Raw genomic sequence first — 14,573 nt, 5'->3', positions numbered from 1 at the left:
GATAACATTGTATCTATAAGAAAATTACATTAAAAAAAACCTACCACTCTGAAATGTCCTGTGAAAAGTCCCTGCTTGAAATTCGTTCAGCACAATCCTCTTGTTCGTTAACATTTGTCAGGGCCTGAATCGGGCTCGAAATGGTTTGAAATTGATGGCATCATTAATATTTACATCTGAGTATAGCTTGCGGTTATGAAGAGGCGTGACATTTCCCGAACACTAAGCGCTGCCAATCACAACACACTGGGCCAGCTAACCAATCACAGCATATTTCGTATTTTGGAAGGAGGGGCTTCATTAAAAACAACACGTTCAACCAGACTGGGGAGAGAGGAGCTGTAATAATGTAAAATATGTAAAAAATAAAGCGTTTCTTGAACAATCAAGCATGAAATCATATTCTAGACACCCCAAAAAACTAAATCAAGACTTCGTAAAAGGGCATAATAGGACCCCTTTAAAGGCACGTTGAAATGGAAGTGGCAACAGAATTTTCCTTCCCTATTGTGTTGGATTATCGAAAAACAAAAAAAATAGGGCAGCTTCTATGCATTGGTTGTTGATTGGAAATTGAGATGTGTACGTTGCACTCAAAAGCTGATGATAGGTTTAAGCAGATTAAATGATCTGTCATTTCACAAGAAGATCTGGTTGTCACGTTACGTGTAGGACAAAGCTCATGGAGACGAGGAATACGTAGAAATAACCAAACTCTCAGGGGAAACACCAAACACTCACGCTTACATTGACGATAACAGACAAAGACTGAAGGAGAACACAAAGTATAAATACACAGGGACTAACAAAATAACTAATGAGGTGATTGACAATGCACATGTGATAGACATGACTAATTAGAACAATCATGGAACACTAGGTCACAGGACTGAACCAAAAACACAATGAAGGGGGGAAACACAGATCATACATGTAACACTGGTTATGATCTTTTGATTAAACATTGCAAGGTCTTTTTTTTTTTTTTAATTAAACATTTGCACGGATGAATTGTTCCCAGTAGAATCTATAACACGCATTTAGAAAATAGATATGATGAATTTTCATTTCATGCTAACTTTAATATAAGTCTATTGAATTTTTTCACCCGTTTTGAGTTAAAATTGTATGCCTGATCACTTTGAAAAGTAACAGCAAACTTTCTTGTCATGTTGTTCATGTTGTTTGTGTGTTTAGCACAAACAGTGCAAGCTTAAACTGTAGTCTAATACTCAGGCTCAAATAACTAACCCTAGCACTAATCAAACTTGCTTGATTTTCATTTCAGCCCTGCATCTGTTCCTTGTTGTGTTCATATCAGTCCAAATAAATTGGTTTCTTACTAGCACTGCAGACTGGCAGCATATATCGTTGCCCTAGGGAAAGCCATTGCTTGATATAACCAGAGATCAGGAAGAGTCAGTTAATCTACAGCAACCAAACTGCATTGTTAGTATGCTCTGAGAATTTCAGCTCTCTAGATGAGTCTGTCCTGCACTTTCGCCTGTTGACTGAACAGACCATAAGACCAGAGCACTGTGAGACCATGCTTAGAGAAATGAAAGACTCTGGGAGAGTAAGTGTATAAGCTAGGAGGGAACTCTATGAAGGAGAGTGTTTCAAGTGCCAGGCCATTTGAGAGTCTAGCATTGGGACAGTTGAAATGCAGAAAGTCACCTTGCTCACTCTATGATCCTTTAAATCACTGCTGTCTCGGCTCGAGTCGGCTGACCTGAGGACAGCCTGAAGTGCATTAGCCAGAGAGACTGACAGATACATTAGTCAGCGAATTCTTCATAGATGTGCTACAGCTCCATCAAATAAGCTGCATGGCTTTATTTAGTCTGTCAGGGCAGTTGAGCGGATACATTTAGCTGTTTTTTTCAATGTCTGTGCCATCAATAAATAACTGCATTTTAATTTATCATATGCTAACGACATGAAGGTTGTTCCAAAATGCAGGCAACTTAATTATGCTGCCTACTATAGATTTTTTGGTCAAATTTGAGTTATTGCTATAGGTTTTGTCAAAAATCAATTCCAGAATGGATGATGATGAGAAATGACGTTAATTTTGATTATAAATAAGTTGCTTGCATTCAATTCAGTACATTTACAGTTTTTTTTTATTCGCTTTGGTACTATTTTCACAAGTTAGGTGTACATTTTCAAAACTCTTAGTGCTAATACCACAACAGATCATCAAAAGTGCACTTTTTTCAAACATTTCATCATGTTTTCAATTGTGTTAGCACAATACACACAATCACAAAGTATCCTTTTCACAACATAAAATAAGTGTTTCATCTACATAAATGTTTCATTCACAGTCACTGCCTTTCATAAAGCTCTTACTATCAAACCTTTGATTTGCATCTCTTCTTGTTCAGTTTAATACATTTGTCTATGATTTAATCCAACTGATCTTAATGGTTAATCAATGAATCATTTGGTACATCTATAGATTTCTATAGATATTGATTCTATATACAGTTTCTATAGAACTTGTTTGCAATTTATGATATGGATAACCAAATGTAATGAATTCTTTTTAAATAAGTGATTTATAGATAATAACCACCACAATGTTCAAAGTGTGTGCACACGCAAGTGTGTGTGTGTGTGTGTGTGAGAGAGAGAGAGAGAGAGAGAGAGAGAGAGAGAGAGAGAGAGAGAAAGATACAGAGAAATTTGCCATTTGTGCAAATACTGTAAAGCAGAATAGAGTATAAGGGAGAGGAAACAGTCGATGACTGTAAAACATCAGATTGATCAGAGATGCATCAGTAGAAGGGAGACAGACAGCATCAAATACAGCATTTTACATTACAGTATGTATGCCTTGTGATCCTGTAAACATGGTAGAGACATTACTGTAACTCAGCCTTCATCTGTAAAGGTCTACTACTGTATAGATTCAGTCAAATGGTCAAAATCATTTACTGTATTCATTGCCAGCAAACTCTGTTAGCACAGAACCTCATGGCTGTGCTTCATCACAGCTTTTGATAACACACTGGACAGATACTATTACAAACATTATGGATTCAGTTACATAAGTTAGGTTATGCACGTGTATTTTCTAATGTGGCATATCCTGTATTACTGTAATTAATTCAGCAACAACTGTGATTTGAAACATGTATCTTGCATTATTTGCTGTCGAATGAACTGATTGTTAAAAGTACTAAATTGAAAGAAGATCATACTGTTGTGTTTCGGTGATTAAACCAAATGTTCTCATTACATATTACAATCTTGTGTTTGAAACAATGATAATGTGGACTGAAAAGTGTATCACTGTAATGAAAGCATGAGATCAGGTTTTGAAAGAATGACTAGCTGTGTTACAAGTGTGATCAGTTTGGATTTTTGTACTAAGAGTTTTGAAAATGTACACCTTACTTGTGAAAATAGTACCAAAGCGAATTAAAAAAAAACTGTAAAACTGCTTATTATTTGATTGCCAGTATGCCATTATTTAATTTTCTATGGATTTTTATGTTTGTAATTGTATATATTAAAGTATAGGTTGATAGTTAGAGACTGTTGATTGATAAAGGGATGGATGGATGGATGGATGGATGGATGGATGGATGGATGGATGGATGGATGGATGGATGGATGGACGGACAGACAGACAGACAGACAGATAGATAGATAGATAGATAGATAGATAGATAGATAGATAGATAGATAGATAGATAGATAGATAGATAGATGGTAAGGCAGCTCACTAGGTTATGGAACAGTATTTGTTAGTATTCATGCGATTACGTGCTTATTTTCCACCGAGAGCATGTTTACAATATATTCTGCCTCATATCTAATATGCCATAATGCATGTAATTATGGTGCTACCATATTAGGGGAAGAATGTGTGTCAAATGCGTCTATATTGATAGTTTCAATATTAATTCAAAAGCTAATCCCACTATCAAAACAAACAGCTGTGAAATTATATTTCAACATATTATGAGTAATGAGGTAATGGATCTTGCTGTCAGGAATTCATAATTCCTTCAGGACACAGAATTTTACATTTCACACAGAACATTTTATTTCTCTCTATCTTTAGAGAGAAAACGATAGAGAGAAATAAAATAAATATTTTCTTTAAAGTGATCTACTACTTATGAAAATTAAATTAAAAGTGTCGTTCCTATGAGACAAATTGCTATCTATCAACATATTATTTCATCTGTCCTACATATGCTGCAATATACAAGCCAGTGGTTCTCAACAGGTGGGTCATGACCCAAAATAAGCTGTAGGTCTGTTCTGATGGGGTCACAGAGAGCAGGGATAAGTATACATATGATGCCCACAATGTGTTTTGTGCTGTATATTATTGGCTGTAAGAGCATGGAACCATCGAAATTCAAGAGGCCAACATTGTTCTATTAAGCCTTAAATGATATTGCTAGACTTGTGCAGCTCTTGGTAATATTATTTATATTTATGTCAATGTTTGATTTTCAGTACATTTTTGTTTTCTTTTATGCAATATGATAAACAATTTTGGTTCATGCGATGTACAGTGTGAAAGTTGTGAACCACTTATATAGACCACACACTCAGCCACACTTATGTACACACATTGATATTATTCATGCTTTCCCTGTCTCATAATAATTATAGCTATTCTTACTGTTATGTGTCTGTAGATATGATTGTATCTCACTGCTAGTCTCAGAGCAAATTTTACCCTTCCATTATAATACAAAAATGAATGGGATGTTTGAGATATGAATATCTTTTCTTAATATCTTTTTAGGGAGTGTCGGAAAAGGCAGAGCCGCTGAGGATGAGAGATTGTGCATTGGAGATGGATTGCAGTTCCTTTCCGGTTCTGTATCTGCAGTGGAATTACATCCTCCAGGTGGGAAACGGATGAAAGAGTTGGAGAATCTGGAATGTTTGATGGGATTTCAGCGTTTGTGGGGCCTGTACCTGAGAACTCCCCTTTTTTTCTTTCTTAATCATAAAAGCTGATCCTTAATCAACATGCTTTCCTCGGATGCTTGAAAGTAAAGTATAGTAATAAAGTCTGGCTTACACGAAACTTCCTCTACCGCAGAGATTCCCTGTGCTGCTCCATCACAGAGGCTCAGCTCTGTATGACAAGGAAGTGTTCTGAATTTTGATGAATGTTTAATTTCTGTTATACAAGTTGATGGGTACTGTGCTTGCACTCTCGGGAGGCTTATACGTTATTAATCATTTTCATGGTAAATGATTCCACGTCTCTGCTGAGAGAAAGGGGATGGATGAGGCAAAATTTCTGACATGTATTTGCACCAGACTTTGCCATGATAATCAGCTGGGGACGTATAATAAAGGCCGTATATTATATCAACGTCCACATAAATCCTGAAAGATAGAGGGAGGGTGATTCCAATTGAGATTCAGGACGCAGAATGAACGGGGTGATACAGCCGTTTGCTTGAGAAAAATGGAAAGTGATTATATTTTGCTGTAAAAATGGGCTGTTTTATTAAGATATTACGAATGACCTTTTAGAGGCAAAATAGAGTTCAATATTCAAAACAAAGTGAGCTCTGAGAATTCATCTTACCCTGGTGAGTAAGTCATTGCAAAAGGGCAAAATAATTAAATCTGAGCACATACTCTATATCTCACTTATTATAACACCACCGTAAATATTGAAAACAGGATGCATGGGAACCGTTGATCTGACAACACTGAGTAGCCATATATATATATATATATATATATATATATATATATGTATATATATATATATATATATATGTATATATATATATATACATACATACATACACATCTAAAGTCAGTCTAGTTTTTTTATGTCAGAAAATATTATGAAGTAAGTCATAAGAGAGACTGATGTAATTTAATGTTGATGTTATTTGGGAATATTTGAATTTAGAATGATTGATTGTTTCCCCTTGAGGTTGTTTGAATTTTTTTCTTCAAATAAGTCGGGTTGGAAAGAATATATCAGAAACATAAAAAAAGACCTTGTGTATGGTTGCATAACGATATATATAATAGTAATTATTTTTATTTTTTTATACTTATATAGTTCTGTTCTTTATCATTACATTTGTGATTTATTATACTACTATATTTTAGATGTTGTTCAGCAATAATTTAGATTTAGTCTTAGACATGGCACGAGGCTGCCCCCTGGTGCTCGTTTAAATGAGTTACAACCACAGTGCAAGTTTAGCTGGTTGATTACAATATGTACAGCAGCAATGGCAGTTGGCATCTCAGCGCATCTTTGCTCACCATTTTGTATTATAATGTTTAAATCAATTATATTATACATACACAACTGGCGTATTAATAATCACCCGTTATAAAGTGGATAAATACTTCATTATTGAGGATGAATTTCAGATTTTTGGATAGTATGACATACAAATCTGTTTTCTATGGCATTTTAGTGGCATGTCCACTGTCCAGAGGTCCATTCTTCACAACTTGCTTAATACATCTGAGATGATTTGACAGATGCCAGATCTTCTAATTGAGATAATTGATCTTTGGCTGATTTGGTTCTTGAAACTAATTTGTGGATTTGATTCAAATATCTGGACTAAGTTGTCTGATATTACTGCATGATCTTGTGTTCATTGGAAAGGACAGATGTATCGAACCTCGAAACCATGATAAGCAATGCAGCGATTGGCTGGCGTCAAGACAGCAACATAATGACATCATATAATTAAAAGTAACAGCCAAGCAGACAAAATTACATAAAAGTTCTAATAGATAGATAAATGAAATGTGTAAATGTCATTTCCATTTTTAACAATTTGTTGTATTTTTACAGGCTTTACACTTTTTTCATTGTCAAGTGTAGCCTATTGAAATTAGCACTTAATTAATTTGATTTTACACATGAAGCGTGTAAAAGCCACGAACTAATAACGGGCCCCAGGATATTTAGATATAGTTAGCATTGTTGTTTCCTCTTCATAATTTGTTTACATGAAATTTCATGTTACTTAAATGTTAGTATAATCAGCATGATTCAAATGCATCTAAAACATTATTTAAATGTCTTAGATGTTAAACAAAAACAGCTAACTATACTGGTTTCTTTTTTAGCTACATTACCTATAAGGCTTTGCAGCTTTACAACACTCAGTTCTTTATCAGTGTGAAGGACACAATGACTCAAGCGAAGGCATAAAATCACTTTGATTCCCTGTCTTTTACCCCGAGCAACATGACTCATAGGCTTACATTTACAGGAAATATGGGAAAAGCTACTCCCAATGTGTTTAGACACCCTACAGTAGAAGTACCAAATTGCACACATGTATTGACATAACATCTCAACATGCTGCTAGACTTCATTTGAAACTATTTATACCGCATTTTTACAGTTCTAATTCTTGTGTTCAAGTGATTAAACATGGTGTTCTATGACCTGTTATATTTGTACTTTACAAAAATCACAGAAAAATCAACCAAAATTCTCACAAAGCAGGAGAATTTAAATGAAATTCCTGGTTGCGCACCATTCATTTGAGAATGCCTTTTAAATTCCAGTTAAAATCCCGGTTTTGAACTGTGCTTGAATTAGGGTATCAGACAGGATGTAAAATCACAATTTAAGTTTGAATGTGAACATTTTTTAATTAAAATCAAATAAAATTACAATATATTAATTTACTGTGGAAGCCCATTTCAGCCACATAAGAAAAAAAAATCATGCTTTGGTAAATCATGATTATGACATAAAATCTCATTAATATGGCATAAACATTTTGAGATAAAAAAAATGAGATAAAATGTAAAAATTGTGAGATAAAAGTCAAAATTATGAGATGAAACAAATGTAAATAATGACAAAAGTCCACATTTGGATAAAAGTTACAATTATGACAAAAAAAAATAATTATGAGATTAAAGGTTATAATTATGACATAATTCTGAATTAAAAATTGACTTTTGTCCTGAATTCAACTTTTAAGACTTTTTATGTCATAATTATGATTTATCACAGTTATAAAATTTCACAAGTTTTTAATTTGAAAAGAAAAGTTTGTCAATAGAAACTTGTTTGAAAGTTTAAGAAAAAAAAGTTTAAAATGAAGTTTGAAGGATTATAGGCCTAGATAGAAATAGACAGATAGATAGCCAATTCTTTAATTCTGACATTTGCGCAAATGTTAAACTGCAAAAAAAAAGAAAGAAAAAAAAAACCTTGAGTTCTTGTTCTTGCTCGTTGTCAACTATAGAGACACTTATATAATCCGAGACAGTCTAACTGACTCAAGGCTAGCCATAAAACTGTCTGAAAAGAGCGGTTTTGGTGTCTGGTGTTATTGAATGTTTTTGGCCAGGTAGTTAAATGGTTTTCTAACATACAAGGCTAAGTGGATGAGACAGAAGAGGTGCCTGAGCTCACAGGGTGTGCAACACTCCACCGTCAGACCATTTAGTGATGTGTGTGTGTGCATGTACAGAGAGAGAGAGAGAGAGAGAGAGGGGCTTGAAAGTTTTTGTTTGTTTGATATCATGCTGAGACCATCTCTCTCCAGCAGCAGGGGGCCTTTGCTTGGAGAGCGAGCAAGAGAAAACAACAAAGAAAAAGAGGAAGAACGAGTGAAGAGGTGGCAGAGCTATCATGCTTCTCAATGATGTTACATTGCCAAATCTGGCTCCTCAACAAACACAAAGACTCCCCTCAGGGATGCTGGTAATAATACCCTTCAAAAAATATCCTCAATAATTCCCAGATTGCACCAGTCCTGGATATTTATCACTGAGCTGGTAGGAAGAGGACACTTCCTCATAATCAAGTCAAACTATCTCTACAGTATACAGTATATATCATTTTTACGTGCCGTTGGTGAGTTACTGGATAACATTACAGCAAGAAGAGGGTCATATTCTTGAATCATCTCATATAATCGGAGGCCAAAAGCTAAGCAGCTCAGCTTCCTTTCTACTCATCTCATTAGATTAATTTCCAATATGTGTGTGTGCGTGTGTGTGTGTGCTGTTAAGACCATTAGACCGCACGGCTCCAGATCTACTAAAGATGAAAGCGGGAGGAACAAATCTTTAGTGATTAACTCGTACTCGTTTTTCTTCCCAAACCGTTACTCCAAAGCACCTGCTGCTATATCTCACAATGAAACTCTCTGTCCCTTGCAGATTTTACCCATTAATTCCAGATTAGCAGAGTGGACACGGTGGATTCTGCCAACCGATGTATAATTTGGATATGGGACGCAAGGTGCCATGGCTTCATTTAGAGGGAGATGCAGAGGGGTGAGAGGTCTTTCGGGTACAGACGGTTGATCTCGAGGTAAGAAAGCTGAGGGGTGAGAGGTCTAGATTTCTGGGAGCCTGTATGTCTAGGATGGATACGCATTAAAGAAACTGTCTATCAGCCTCTGGTCCATCACCTACTGAACTGATTATTACAAGCCTCATGGTTCCGATTTTTCAGGGGTAGTAGCATTTTTAATGAGCCCTTGTCATTAATTTGATCTGACAGCCTAGACAAAAAATTAGGCTTGACCATAAAAATAACACTTCATGTTATGACCACTAGAGGCCAGTGTCTTCAAACACTTACCTCAAAGTTACTATATTTTTATACATTCCACACAGATGGACAAATCCATAACATATTACATAAGTCATGTAGGCTATGTAACATGTAAATCGGCTAAATTAATTTTACAGGCTTTTAGTAGCAGTCAGCTTTATGAATTGGAGAAACCCAGAGTACAAAATCAGCTCTTAGGGGAGAGTATTGAAAGACTTTGGGACTGGCCCACTGGTTTCTGTCAATCCAAAAAAAAAAATAATAATAATAATAATAATATATATATCTATACTTTTATTCAGAAAGTAGGCATTAAATTGGTCAAAAAGTGACAGTAAAAACATTTATAATGTGACAAAAGATTTCTTTTTCAAATTTGCTGTTCTTTTTAACTTTCTATTCAACAAAGAATTTTGAAAATGTAACATGTTTTCCATAAAAATATTAAGCAGCACAATGAAATGTTTTGGAGCAGCAAATCAGCATAGCCTATTACAGTTATTTCTGAAAGATCATGTAACACTGAAGACTGGAGTAATGGCTACTGTAAATTCAGCTTTGCCATGGAATAAATTACTAAATTAATTAATTAATTAATACATTTTAAAATATAATAAAATATACAAAATTGGTAACACTTTATTTTAATGTGTCCTTGTTGCACGTTACATGTATTTACTATAGTAATAACTTTAAATTAGGCATAATTACATGCAACTAACCCTAAACCAAACCCTAACCCTACCCAACCCCATAGTAAGTGCATGTTGTTAATTACTATTACTCAGTACTTAAATGTATAATTACACTGTAACAGGGACACATTAAAATAAAGGAACCAGTATTTTAAATTGCAATGATATTTTAGAATATTACAGTTTTTACTGTATTTTTGATCAAATAAATAAAGCCTTTGTGAGCATAAGAGACTTCTTTCAAGAACATTAAAAAAATGTACCGACTGTAACCACAACTGTTCCCTCTTGTCGAAATGTGACCACTGGCATGATGATGATGATAATTTATACGATAATATATACGTCTTAATAATACACCAATAGTAGAGCCTTTAAATATATGTACCATGTATAAAATATAGGCTACCTGCGTCTGGTCAGTATAAGCCTTAAATTTACTATCATTTCCTGCCACCAGAGGACACTAATTTTGTTAGTAAAGCAGGTGTTCTCATGAAAATCATGTTTACCTTGAATGTTTTATTAGTTGAGGGTTTTTTTTTTTTTTTTTTTACATTTTTATTTCGTTCAGAACATACCGACTTATTATTTTGTACACAATGAGGATTTAAAAAGTCATATAGTTTTTATCAGTCACGTTTCTGTTACTGTTCTTGAGAGAAACAAACAGAGTAATTTGAGTTGTCTGTTTTAGGTCAGGGTACCCAGAGGACTGCGCTCCATTCCATACAACGGATCCGTTATGCTAAGTTAAACATCTGCGGAAGAATGCATTCACACTACCTAATTGACACCAGTGACGCCAAATAGAGTTATATTTACAAACAACCACTTAAATCTAATAGAATTCATTTACATTTTTATGAGCTGTTCTATCTCGGCAACAGGCATCTGGGGAAAGCAGATGGGAAGAGAATTAAAGAGTGAATAGAGGCATTATGAGCGTCCACAGAGAGTGGGCCTGGGTTTATTTCTATCCCCCTCTCACAAGGACACTAGATGTTCCCGATAGCCCCGCGGTAATGGCTGAATCATATGGACGGAGGGGTTCACGCAAGTCACCAGCCGACAGAAGCCCTTAATGTAAAGGAGTGGGATCGGACACAAAGAGGGCGGATGGGGCGGTGCGGTCGGGGGCAGAGGTGCAGCGGAGGGAGTGATGCCCCTCAGAGTGCACTTAAGTGGTTAAAAGTGTAGGGAGGAGGAACAGGCCGCTCCTTAAATGAAAAGACACAAGATGAGTATAGTTTGCTCCTCCCGTACTTTCCGCTAAGAAGAATCACATCTTGGCTATTGAAGTAATCTGCGTCCAACGGTACCCATATGGTCCGGACATTTATCCGAACAGATTGGCGCTTTCCGTAGCATCAGCCAACTGCTAATCCCCGCTTTCTTGAGTCTCACACAGAGCCCAAAGCCTGTTAATGGTAAAGTGTCATGTGCTGGACGGCCCAAGCCAACGTCAGGCGAAATGATGGGCAGCTTGGCCCATCCCCACATGATCGCCTCTCTCGTATTGATTCCCCTCCAATGTCTAATTCTATTAATCAGAGCAATTTCCCTGTGGGCAGTGGTTTATTTCACTCATCAAATGCCTGATGAAATCTTTAGACACTGCGAATTAGGGCCAATCACAACAAATAGCTGATAGTGTTAACCAGTCACAAGCTGCGCCGAGGCAGCGGTCCACTCTAATTTGAAAGCAAGTGAGGTGATAATGCGGTGTGTCATCCTTTTGTGGGCGCGCATTAATGCCGCTGCCTGAGATGGCAATTGACGGCAAATCGACTGCTTCCAAAGGCAGGAGAAGAAGATGAAATTGGGTTGATGCTGAAAATAAAGAACATTGACTGGCAAACTGCAGAGCGACTGCCGACTTTAATCCATTATTGCGACTGATGGGGAGGGCTTAATGCATCCCTGTCTTACATTATATTTGCATGGAGCTCTGCTCTCAAACTGGAGATATACATGAGAGAGCCACTGCGTTAAGTGACCGACTGCGCCTAATTGATTTGCCTACAACTTTGCTGTGCGTTATGAAAAATCTATAAACTATTGACAAATTATATGTGCAGAGGCTAACTTCACACATGGCTTGTCAGATTTTCAAACAGAAATCTTACATTTAATATTGTTTGGGTATCTGAGTGAGCACAGATATACTTTATAAAAAAAATTAAATGAGACAATAAAACGACAAGTACTTTGTTGAATAATAATGTTCACTATTTAAAAATGTATTTAATAATGTTAAAATACGTTTTTTAAAACGTGTTTTATTTTTTTTTTAAAAGTCCATTCCATCTTTCTCCGCTGCATCTATGTACTGTAACTACATCATCGATACAAAGCATCAAAATATGTGTAGCGAGCGAGCAATTTCTTGAACATGAACCCTCATATTCCTCAAAAAGGAGCATGGCATTGTTCTTTTGAATCTCACAGTTTCGTTACTCCATTAAACTCTGTCTGTCTTGTGATTGCTAGGACTTAGATATCATATCCCCATTCCAAGATTCTCCTATGCACAGGCCAGTTCCTTATTTGCCTACGAGGAGCGATGTAATAGGCAATTGCTGATATAACCCCCCCGCCAGAACAAACAACATGGGCAACCAAAAGCAATCTGACTGCATATCATTGTCTGCCGATATTGAGTGTTTCTAGACACATACCTGGTGATGGGCAGGCGTCAGAAATGATTAAGTATAGAATTGGAGAGATATGCAGAGGTCCTGGCCTTATTTGAACATACATACTTTTGCATTGATGCGCGAGGGAGGGGCTGACGTCGATGCTTTGGTATGCCACTATCTTGCCGCTCCACGCAGTTAGCAGAGAACAGCTGTTCATTTGAAGCTGCCTGCACCTTTTCTTGACCCCATTTTGTTCTGCGCGGCAGCCGAGACAGAGGAGGAATTAGTTGTATTACTGTCGCCCTGCCGCCGTGTGTGTTTCTGTGATTCCACTTGTATTCTCTCCATTACCATGGCCCCTCTGTCTGATTAGGCACAACACACTCACTAACATGCCAAATCACTAGTGCGTAGCGCAGCCCAGAGCCCGGCCCTGGACATACACACTCGCATATCCGCTCACACTCGCTCAAACACACACTTCCAAACCCTGCCACCTGTCAGAATCACATCCTGAATGAAAAACAGGCTATTGATGTCCATTTATCTTTGATTTGCTTGCCTTTTTCAGTTGTTACGATCCAGAACTTGCTGGAAAATAATGGAAAAGAAATCTCATGCATAGGTTAGATTAGAGATGGAGAGTTTGTCTTATAATGCAAAATTTGATTCCTGTTTTCTTTTCTGTTTGTTTATGTATTGTCATTCTTGTGTTTTATGTTAAATCACAAAAAATTACAAGGTGTTCCTGTAAAATGGTGACTTTCACCTCAACGCATGAATAAAATATCTCTGGAGGAGGGGAAATCTATTTCCACTCTTTCTTCCATTGACTTGAAATTCAAAAGAGAAAATTCTAGCGAAATCACCTGCATTTCTTTTATAATATTCATTTAAACAAAGCTTTGGCTAAGTCATATTGATTGTGTTCTGATTTAAAAGTACCTGAGGCAGGGTGTCTCTAATCCAGAGGCTATTTTAAAAATCACCTGGTCAGACAAATGGGACCTTTTAAAGGAGTATAATGTGTTCTTAAATTATTTGATTGATGGGAAGTGGAATGGCCTCCACGGGTACCCATACAAATGTTTGGAGCACGCTGTGAAAGGGTCAATTTGTGCTCCATTTTCCATTTCTTCATTATCTGCCTTTAAAGCCGTGCTGAGCAGCTCAATAGGTCTGCAAGAAACTTCCACCCTCGTGCATTTACCACTGCCAACGTTTGCCTCCCTGTCGATTTTTAAACGCTTTAATCGGCAAATCATAATTTGTAGTAATTTGTGGTTGTCGGATATCACAATTACATGGTTTAGCTATGATAATGTGATGTATATGTACTCTATAATTAAAAAAAGCTTCATAGCTACCGTCATATTCGGAACTGAAACAGTGGATTTCTTGCATATAAAAAATACTTTAACTGCAGCTTGGGCTCACTTGAAAGCCAATTTTGCTGTTGTTCATCCCTGATAGACCTATAATATAAGTATTACTGAGCAGTAATGACGAGGTTTCTTTATCTTTCTATATGTGTCAATTTGCAATAAAGCCAAATAACAGGGTTACTTTTGCTCTGCCGTGGGTTTATTAGCAGTGAGGCCTGGATGACCCTGACATGAATGGGCTGAATAGCATTTTTAAATGACAGGTTAAAATGCACTTCCACTTACA

This window comes from Abramis brama (genome assembly GCF_963993115.1).
Source record: "Abramis brama genome assembly, chromosome: 25".
Taxonomy (NCBI): Eukaryota; Metazoa; Chordata; class Actinopteri; order Cypriniformes; family Leuciscidae; genus Abramis; species Abramis brama.
The sequence above is the reverse complement of the archived record's forward strand: the minus strand, read 5'-3'. Positions refer to the sequence as shown.